This window comes from Condylura cristata, unplaced genomic scaffold (genome assembly GCF_000260355.1).
Source record: "Condylura cristata isolate star-nosed mole 26May11 unplaced genomic scaffold, ConCri1.0 scaffold00022, whole genome shotgun sequence".
NCBI lineage: Eukaryota > Metazoa > Chordata > Mammalia > Eulipotyphla > Talpidae > Condylura > Condylura cristata.
The window spans coordinates 16,908,540-16,919,736 of NW_004567123.1; the positions used below are offsets into that span (position 1 = coordinate 16,908,540).

Here is an 11,197-nt window from a genome sequence, read left to right on the forward strand (position 1 = left end):
GGACTGCTTGAGGCTGTGTGAGTACTGGGAAGACTGTCCAGACCCCACCTCCTTCCTTGAGATAGGGCCCTGGCTCGGCCTCTGCGTCTGGACCCAAACCCCCAGTCACCATGAGCTGTCCACTTGAGAAGGGCCAAGCCCCACATCTCTTCCGCCATTTGCACACTCCGAGGTAGAAATAGATCTTTGGGGTCAAAGAGGAAGTGGTGGGGGCACCACAGTGGGGTGCCTGAGGTTCCCGGAGGCAGGTGGCCCCTTTCCTCTGGGGAACTGCTCCCAACCACAGGGTCCCAGAGGCCCTGTGCCACACTGCTGTTCTGCTGGAGAATGCCGAGTGGCCCTACAGCACGTTCCCCTCACCCACAGCTCATGCTCAAAATGTCCCAAACTGACCTAGTGTCTCCCCAAGTCTGATTCCCCCCACCCCACCCAAGTTGCTGTCTCAAGGCCAATGCACCTCCCCTCAAATGTTTCTCAAATACATACACACCCCCCACCCCACCGGACTCCCTTTTCAGACCCAGCCCATCCTCTGGGCGCGCCATGCATCCTCCTCCCTGCAGTCAGAGGCATCACTGAGGACCACACAGACCACTGGGTCTCCCTGCTCAACACTCTCCGTGAAGGCCGCGGGCCCGTGTGGCGAGCAGACGCCGTGCGGCTGCTTGAGTGGAACATGAGTCCAGAGAGGGCCGCAAAGATGCTCTCAACCCACAGCTACGTGGAAAGAAGAAAGCGGCTGTTCAGAATGGTCGCTGGGGGTCTCTGGGAAAAGGAGGCAACAACACTGTCCACGTCAGGGTGGGTGGGAGACTGAACGAGACCAAGGACCACAGGCTGCGTGTGGTGCCTGGCACAGGGTGCCGGCGAACAGCGATACCATACTAGCTGCGTGCATGCATGTGTACATGTGCCCGTGTGCACGTGTGTGTGTGTGTGCAGGTGCACAGACATGTGCGCTAGTGTGCTACATGGGTTTAAAGTCCTGTCAGGATTCCAATTCTTCACCACGTTTCATCCAAAAGAGAAAATTACTTTGCTGTGATTTTTTTTTTTTGAGACTTTAAAAGAAGCATTCAAGAGACTCCCCACGGTCATCTCTGGGTGGGTTCACCTGGCTCTGGAGAGTGGGTGCTGACACCCTCACACAGGACCACACGAGCAGAAGGCACCTACCCTCTCTCACCTCCTGGCCTTGGTATATAGGCTGTGCCCCAGCGCACAGGTGTTTATGACCTGCAGAAGAGACTAGAAAAGACTACCATTCCCTCTGAAACACCTGCTCCTTCTTTCCCGACTCTGAAGAACATCGCCTGTACCTCTCCGCGTGGTGGAGGGGAGGGCTGGAGCTTAGGAGTTGAGAGCCAGGCACATAGTCAAGCCTGGGTACACATTCAGGCTCCACTACCTACTGGCTAAATCTTCTTAGGCAAGTCACCTCACCTCTCTGTTTCTTTCTTTTTAAAATGGGGATGGTAATAAACCTAACACCTGAGGATTAGTGAGAGTGCACGTGCCCGACACAGAACACGTCACTGTAAACTGCACAACCGTGTTTGCTGCTGCTATTATCCCTGCAAGGGCTAAGAGGAGCGACAGAGCGCAGGCAGCAGCGAGGCAGCTGGGCCTTGAATGCTGAGCCAAGAGTTGAGTACTTACATGCAGTGGGTACCCAACTGTTCTTACAGCACAATGAAATAGGAACTATAACTGCACCCACTTTGCAGGAGGGACCAAGGCTCAGAGAAGCCAGAACCTTGCCTGGAGCCACTGCTGGTGAATGACACAGAGCTGGGGTGCTAGAGGCTCAAGAGAGGAGCCTGAGCTGATGCTCCACCCACCGTGCTCCAGCTACCACTCCTCAACCTCCCTGACACAGAAGCTGTGCAGGGGTCAACCCCTGACCTCACCGTCCCTCTCTCTGGAACTCCAAAGAGACAGAAGCACCACAAAGGAGTCTAAAACACAGGTCTGGAGCCAGAATGTCCTTTTTAAATGCCACTTTAGAGCAACGAGGCCTCCAGGGGGGATTAGCTTGCTCCCCCTCAAAAGTGAAAACCAGTGTAATTGTTACCACATTCCTGGGTTTGCCTGGAGGGAAATAAGAGATAATACCTGCAAACTGTCTGAAAACACAAGAAGTACTCAAACAATATTCGCTACTATCATCATTACTGTGGGAAACCTCTTCAGATTCTTGCTCTCTTTTCTAACCACACCTATAATTAGGTCAAGTCTTTCAAACTGCCTACTAGGTGCCAAAACTGTACAATACCAGCACATAACCAGGCAAATCAAAAGGGAATAGAATAGAGCACATTTTGTACTTTCCTGTGTTCCCCCAAACAAATGGGAATTTTCTATAAAGTGAAAGTGACATCAGGCCCTCCCTGGTGGCACAGCGGGTTAAAGCACACTAAGAAGCTAAAGCCACTTCAGCATGAGTTCGATCCCCGCCCCAGGGGTGACCACATGGCACTGGCTGCTCCCCTCAGCAGTGTACTTCATCAGTCGGCCTGTTCTGCTCCCCACTCTGTCTCTGGTAAATCCTCTCAACCCCCCACAACTCTGGCCTGTACCCCAGTTCTGTATGCATAAATCAATCAATAACTAAATCTTTTTTTAAAAATGAAAGTGACATCTCATTCCAGTGAGGAAAATGTAGACTATTTTTTAAGATGGAGTTTAGAGTAATGATCTGCTGTAGCAAAACAAGTTTCAGATCAAACAGATTTAAGCCACACACACACACAAAAGAAGAAAACCACAAGCTCCAAAAGGTAGGAAGAATAAATCTAACTGCAAAATGGGAAAACCATTTCTAAACATAGCACAAAATCTAAAAACCATATTTAAAATGATCAATCAACTGCATAAAAATACTGTCTATATGGCTAATAAACATCATAAATAAGTTCAAAATACAAACAAACTAGAAAAAAAATTGTAAATCATAGGATAGACAGAGTGATTTCCCTTAACATATAATGAACTTCCATAAAATAGGGGAAATGACCACAGGTAACTTATTGCATGTCAAAAGGCTTTTAAAGACATGATGCTCAACTTCTCTTGTAAGATTAAAGCAATAAAATTACCCAGGCTATTCAACAATAGCGGAGTATACGTTCTTGGAAAATACACATGAAGCATTTTCTAGAATAGAACATATTCTAATCCTAAAAATGATTCAATGAATTTAAAAAGAGGGAAATCATGGAACGTATGCCTCCAACTACAACAGAATTAAGAAATCAACAATAAAAAGAAATTTATCAGATTGCAAATATGTAAAAATTAATATACTCCTATTATAACCAGAAAAAGTAGAAAATGCTTTGAGATGAATGAAAATAAACATGTCAAATGTATAGAAAGCATGCAGTAAAGGAAAACTCAGAACTATAAATGTCTAATTAAAAAAGCAGAAATATCCTTAGTCAATAATTTAATCTTCTACCTTAAGGCAATGGCAAAGAAGACCAAATTAAATTTAAAGAAAGTAAAAGGAGGATATAATCAAGATTGGAGCAGAAATTAATAAAACATTTTTTCAGTAGGGATAAATCAACAAAACCACAAGTTAGTTCTTTGAAAGATCAACAAAACTGAAGTCTTTAGCTAGCCTAGACAAGAAAAAGAAGACTGAAATCAGGAATGAGAGGACATTACCAAATAAGATGGTAAGAGAATGAGATGTCAACAAATCACATAACAAATGAAACAAATTCCTAAAAAACATAAACTACCAAACTAAAAAGCAATAGAAAATCTGAATAAAACAAAAACAAATAAATAAATAAATTCCTAATTTTAAAATCTTTCACAAAGAAGAACACAGGCCCAGAAGGCTTCACTGGTGAATTCTATCAAACATTATAAGTAACACCAATTATTCACTAGGGAACACTTTCCAACTAGTTCTATGAAGCCACTACTACCCTAGTACCACAAAGACATCATAAGAAAAGAAAACTACATACACCAGGACTCGGGTATATAGCTCAGGGGTAGAGCATTTGACTGCCGAAAAGAAGACTACAGAGTGAATATAATGTTTTATAACTATAAGATGTAAATATTTTCAACAAAATAACCAGCAAACTGGATCCAGCAATTTATAAATAGAATTATACATCATGGCTGAGTGAGATTTAAAATAAGAGTGTAAGATTAATTAAGCTTCTGAAAATTAAGAAATGTAAAACATCACCCCAAGAGAATAAAGGACAAAAACAACATTTTCAATAGATGCAGAAAAGAGATTTGACAAAACCCAATATTTCTTCATGATAAAAACCCTCAACAAGCTAAGAATAGAAAGGAATTTCCTCAACCTGATAAACGTCATTCACAAAAATCCCACATCTAAAAAAAAAAAAAAAAATCCCACATCTAATATTAATCACCTTTAATGATGAAATTTTCTATGCTTCCCCCCTAAGCTCAAGAACAAGCAAAGATACCCACTCTCACAACTTCTATAAACATTACACTAGAGGTTCCAGCCAGAAAATAAAGATGAAATAAAAGATATCCAAATAGGAAAGAAAGAGGTAAACCCATCTTTATTTCTAGATGATATGTTCTTGTATATAGAAAATACCAAGAGTTCCACTAAAAAAAAATTAAAACTAATAAATTAATTCAGCAAGGCATTAGATCAATATATAAAAATAAATTGCATTTCTATACAATAGCAATAAATAACCCAAAAAAATAAAATTATGAAGATAATTTACATCAGCATCAAGAGAATATTTAGGAATATGATTTAAAAATGTAAAGCTTACACTCTTAAAACTGTTAAAACACGAAGATGTAAATAAATGGAAAGATAGCCCATGTTCATGGATTAGAAGACTAGACACTGTTAAGGTAGTTAAACTCCCCAAACTGATCTACAGATTCAAAACAATCTCTATCAAATCCCAGCTAGTTTCTCTATAAAAATTAACAACAAATGATCCTAAAATGCATACAGAAAGCCAAGGTATTCAGGATAACCAAAACAATCTTGAAAAAGAAAAACAAAATTTGAGGGCTCTCGGTGCTTAATTTTGAAACATATCCAGTAGTCAAGAAAATGTGTGGTACCGATGAGGGTAATTTATAAATTGATGGACAGAAATGAGATCATGTCCAAAAGTGAATGCACACATTTATGAGCAATTAATTTTTGACAAGGGTGTCAAGAACATTCAATGGAGAAAGAACCATCTTTTCAACAAATAGAGCAGGAACAACTAAACATTCACATGCAAAAGAAGGAAGCTGGACATTTTCCTCATCCCCTACATACAAAAATATTTAACTCAAAATGGATCAAAATCCATATGTAGCAAAACTAAAAGAAACTCTTCTAAGAGAACAGAGGTATAAATTTTGAGACCTTGGCCCACAATGATTTCCTAGATATGACACTTAGGGCACTAGTGACAAAAGACAAAACAGAAAAACAACTTCACCAAAAGTAAAAACTTTCATGTTCTAGAGGAACAGCTTCACTATCAAGAAAGTGAAAAAAAAAAAAAAAAGACAGTCCGCAAAATGGGAGAAAATAATTGCAAAACATTTACCTGATAAGGGACTTGTATAAATATATAAAGAACTCCCACAACTCAACAATAGAGACAAATGACCCAATTAAAAAAAAAAAAAGGGCAAATGATCTGAACAGACATTTCTCCAAAGCAGATAGACAAATGGCCAATAACCACATGAAAACATACTCAACATCATTAGTCATGAGGAAACTGCAATCAAAACCACAATGAGCTACCATTTCACACCCACTAGGATGGCTATAATTAAAAAGACAGATAATAACAAGCTGTTGGAAAGGATGTAGAAAAATTGGAAACTTCATCTATTGCTGGTAGAATATAAAATGATGCCACTGCTCTGGAACCTGGCCTGTCATGCCCTCCAAAGGTTAAACAGTTACCTCAGGACACATAAGTTCCAACCCTTTGCATGTACCCAAGAGAACATAAGCATATGTCCACGCGAAAACACGTATGTGAATGTTCTCAGCAGCATGTACACTGTGTCCAATCATTGATAAGTGGATATATGGTGTGCATATGTGTGTGTGGATATATGTGTGTGTGTGTGTATACATATATATTATATAGTGGAATCCTATTTGGTTAAAAAAAAAGGAGGAATGAAGTACTAATACAGGCAACAACATGAATAAGCCCTGAAAACATTATGCTAAGTGGAAGGAGCCAGACAGAAAAGTCCATATTTTATAGCGTCCATTGACATGAAAGGTCCAGGATAGGCAAACATATAGAAAGAGAAAGAAAGTAAATCAGTTATTCCCTGAAATTGGGGGAGGAAACTTTGAGGGGAAACAGAGAGTGACACAGAGTGCAAGTTCCTTTTTTGAGGGATGAAAATGTCGTAAAATTGATTGTGGTGATGGCTAAACAACTCTACATACTAGAAACCACCACAGTACACACTTTGAGTGGCTGAATTGGATGGCATGTTAGTTATACCTTAGTAAAACTGTCATGTTAATAAACAAACAAAAAATGGTCTCCTTCATCTATAAGTTTGGCAAAGATCCCAAAGTTCATAGCAACCTGTGTTGGTGAGAATGCAGGGAACCACAAGGTGTGGTGGGACGGCCTGGCAAGACAATCTGGAAAAGTCTATCAACATTACAGTTGTACACACCCTCTGGTCCAACAAGTAATCTTAAAAAACTCTTCATGCGTGAACCCTAAGCGTATGACTGAGGGTATTCATTGAGAATTGTCTATAGAAAGCAAAAGACTGAAATAACCAAAGTGTTAACTAATTAAAGTGCGGTCACCATCCACACAATAGATACTACACATGAAAGTACACATGGCGTTGGAAGCACAATGTCAAGAGAAAACAGGTGTAGACACACACCTGTACATGCCTGGGTCTCACCTGGAACTCTTCCCTTGGTGTCTCTAGCAACCAATGAGACCTGGAAGCAAGAGAGACTTATCCTCCCCTGTCTTCATTTACACTGTGCCAATTACTTTTTTACTGTGGTATGTATGTATGTGTTGATGCTTTTTCTTTCCTTTTTAAGAAAAAAAACACGGGCTTACCTGTTTTCAAATCCTGGCTTTCTCTCTCATAGCTGGACAAGTCACTTCACTTCTCTGGAATGTTCTGTAAAGGAAGGAATAATAATAACATACCTGGAAAGGCTGCTGGAGCATTGGATTAGTCAGTGCAAGCACAGAGCCAGCACAGAGCTCCCTACTGAGTCTGGCTCCCTAAAAGCAAGGCCCTTGGTTACTAACATGTTACTATATACCAAGTTGGGTTGTAACAGGTGCCACCAGAGAGCCTCAGACAAGTGGTCAGATTGCTCCAGCAATCCCCTCCCACTGGGAAAAACTTCCTGGGAGAAGCAGGGCTTGAGGAGAGCCCAAGGGCAATAAGGATCTCCATATGCAGAGGACTAGGGACAGCAAAAGCCTGCAGGTAGGAAAGTCCCAGTATTCACTCAATCATTGTGCATTCACTGGCTCCTGCAACAAAGCCCAACTGAATACTGACTATGCATTGTCCTGGGGAAATCAGACTAAAATCAAGTGGCTGCACCTGCCAAGGAATTACAGAAAGCACAATTAGGGGCTGGGCATGGCCATACCCACATCCAAGTGCTGAGAAAGCAGACCAGCAAAAGGAAGCTCAGAGAGGGAGAGGGACTGCCAACCGTCACACAGCAGCCTCACGGCTCACCCCATCCCACAGTTCTGGCCAAGAGAAAGTCCTCACTATGATGACAAATAGTCTTCAGAAGATAGACACAGATGAGGTCCATACTGGGACCCCACAAAGAGGAGGGACAAGTGGTTCGAGATGACTGTAGCAGCTAGCTGATGGCAGAGGCACTCTGTGCTAGGCGCCAGGCGAAGCAGACTCTATATGCATGAGCCCAGGTGAGCCTGTGGCGTCATCGGGGGTCCCACCTATTCCGCAGATGAGGAAATTGAGGCTCAGAGACATCAAGTTGCCTGTCTAAGGTCGCACAGCTCACGAGAGACATTATCAGCAGATAGACCCAGATTGTTGGCTTTTCAGCCTAAGGCCCATCCCCCCAAGAAAGGGATGATAGGGCCTATCTCAGCAACACACCTCCTCTCCAAAGGGCCCAAGGTGGGGACCATTCTCAGCTGGCCCAGGAATGTTTCCTGATAAGAGTGGCCTAACCAGGTCGGGGAGGTAGTGCAGGCTGTGACCGGAATGTGGGGAGGTGGCAGGGGGAAGAGGTGAAGGCCTTCTATCATGCCTCTAGAGAAAGGAGAACAAACAGCACCTGTCTGAGTCAGGTGGGCTACAGCATCGTGCTCAAGGGGTTCCCTGCTGCAGCCCACAGGAGGACTCAAGACAAGTGAACAGGAGCACCAAGGACATGCCCACAGTTATCCCAGGGCCGGGTAAAGGCAGAGGAGATCACTAGAGCAAACCCTGAGTACACAGGACATGCTTGAGAGCTGCGGCCCTGCCAGACTGCTGACACTTCTGCAGTCACTGTTCTCCTCAGGTCCCTGCTACACAGGAACAGTCTGCCCCATCTCCCAAGAGCAGGACAGAGAAAAGCTCAGCTCAGGCCAGCTAGGGACCCTAATTCTCCTGACCCCACACCATCAGTCCCTCTCCCCAATGCCACTGTTCCCGGGGGGCTCGCCAGGGACTCCTTACACTGAGACTAAGTCGGTGCACTTTTCACTGGGGGATGGCACCCCAGGCCAGGAGTGTGGCTGGTCCCAGGCCACACCACCTGAAGAGGACCACTTACGGAGTAAGTGCACGGCCTCTCTGGGCCTCCGAGCCTGGGTTCTCAAATGCTGCCCTCTCCCTCCTCACAGCAGCCCTGTGGGGTGGGCACTGCCAGGCAGCTCTGGCCCGTCTGCAGAGGAGGAAGCACGGGAGAGGTGCTGCCCAATACACCCACTCCACTGTGGGGGGGCCGCGTCCCTTTTCAACCCTCCTGTGGCCTCCCTGCCCAGACTGGAAGCTTCCCACAGGCAGGGAGCTTCAGCCAATTCCTGTTTTCACTTTCAGACTCTCAACTCAATAGTAGTTATCTGTTCAATTTTTCTACAAGCCGCTTCGGACTGTAGAAACTAGGACTCTAGCCTCAGAGTGAGGGGAGTATGAGCAATGATGATAACATGACTAATGGCAATAGTAGTCACTCCTCTTTACTCAGCACCTACATTCTTGTTACCCCATTTTCCAGAGGAGGAGACTGAAGCACAGACAGGCATTGTGACTAAAATCCCACCTCCTAGCACTCTTAGCTCTGAGTGCCAAATCCCTCCCTCCCTCTTGCGCTTCCCTTCCAGGGACTGCACCTGAGAAGGGTACAAAGAGGCTGGGTGAGTCTTGGCAGGGTCCAGGGCCAACTCAGAGTCCTCCCCCAAGCCCAGCACTGCTGTTTGCTCCAGTGGAGGGTGGTGGGTGGAATGGGGTAGGCCGACAAGGCCCACTTCTTCCCCCGGGTTCATTGCTACCCCTTCACCTCCCTGAAGCTATCTGGAGCAGTCATTTAACTCCAGGCTGTAGACAGTTGCCCCAGCTAGGAAGTGGACAGTGAGGATGCCAACCCAGGTTGGAACACCACTAAAGCCATCCTGTCATCACTGTGTCTGCCAGGGTGCATGGGAAGGACGTCAGCAGGTGGGCACAGCATGTGCAAGGGTCCTGAGACAGGAAGGCGAGATGGGCAAGGGGTTATGGAGTGGGAGGCCCCAGCCTAACTGAGTCCCTCTGGCCCCTGACCCAGGCATGAGGAGGTCCAAAGGAGGCCCCAAGGGGGATCTGCACAGCAATTTAGGCCAGAAAAGCCTAACCATGAACGTTTCCTCATGGCACTGAGCCTTCGTCCTACAGTGAGCCTGTCATAGCACAGTGATCTCCAGCTCCAAAGGACTAGTAGGGTAAGAGAGAGAGGACAGTGACTCAGGCAGAATGGACTGCTTGGGCAAAGGCCATTGGAGAGAGCAAACAAGGCAGGTCAGCTTACGTCATTCAGCCTCAGTTTCCCCAGGCTAAAGGCAGGCACCCAGTGATGGCTCCACTTCCCTCCATTTCTCCCTCTTTCGAGGCCCACACCCACAAGGGAGGTCACTGGGAAGGAGGCTTCTTTCTGGGTCCACCTGCCCACGGGACTGTCCTGAGGCTGGTGAGGTCCATGGGACTAGGAGGCCTCAACGACCACCTGCCAATCCAGCTTCTATCTCCCAGTCCAGGCTAGGAAGCCCAGCACATGAATGGGCGGGGCCAGGAGGTTGCCACACTGATCCCAAGAGCCCACAGTGAGATATCCCCCTTGAGAGGCAAGCACCAGAGCGCCCGGCTTAAGGCCACCCAGGGAGGTGGGAGCAGCCTGAGCGGGCGCGTGGGCACAGGGCCCAGATAAGATTCTCAGGGCACCAGGCCCAAGAGCTCTGGGCTCGAGAGGACGAGCAAGCCCCGAATGACCCACAGACCAGTTGCGAGGGCCTGATAAACCTCCATCAGAATCACCACGTGACCCCGGGCACATGACGTCGCTTTCAGGCCTCAGCATCTGAGCCAGGGCAGAGACCACGGCAAGGATTCCTTAACAGACACACACTGCCCCTCCCCCAATATCAGGGAATCACCAAAGGGAGCACTGAGGTGACAAGTTCCAAGGTGACAAGTCCTGCTCTCTTCCAGCCTGCCCAAGATTCTCTCTCCCTGGGCTCCCAACTGCCCCACTCCTGATGGCTGATGGCTGCCAGCCGGCCCCTGCCCACAGCACCACTATTCCTGCCAGCAGCTCTGGGAACATACAGTGTCCCCTCTTCCCTGCCCACGTCTGTGCCGTAGCTCCCTCCAGGGACACGGGTGGGCAGGAGCGCCCAGCCGCCAGGCCCCTCCACAGCCAGCCCTGAGCTCCACCCCTCTCCTCACCGCTCAGGGTCTGCAGGTGGCCTAGCCTGGGGGTGACCGCGGGAGACCAGCCCTCCCTTGGCTCATCCATGAAATGGGTCTCTGGAAGACCTCTGGAGAAGGCATGGAGACTGAGGTCAGGGACAGTGAGCAGTGAGATGGCCAGAACCCTGCAACCCTGCAGGCTGCTCACCCGCTCAGGCCAAAGGCGGGCGGGCGCACCCCGGCAGGCTCCTTCCCCCACCCTGGGCCTTCCCTTCCACTCACAGTG

At 46.5% G+C, this 11,197-nt stretch overlaps 1 protein-coding gene across 3 annotated transcripts in view; it reads right to left on the minus strand.

The window, feature by feature from the left end:
• Positions 1-7,157, minus strand: part of SRC (SRC proto-oncogene, non-receptor tyrosine kinase) — a 30,815-nt gene extending 23,658 nt beyond the window's left edge. For 2 of the 3 annotated variants that reach the window (XM_004687205.2, XM_012728434.1), the window contains exon 1: positions 7,101-7,157. The gene's annotated coding sequence lies outside the window, so the exon portion shown is untranslated. The remainder of the gene's footprint in view (positions 1-7,100) is intronic. The other variant, XM_012728435.1, reaches the window with a different exon arrangement.
• Positions 7,158-11,197: the final 4,040 nt, after the last annotated feature.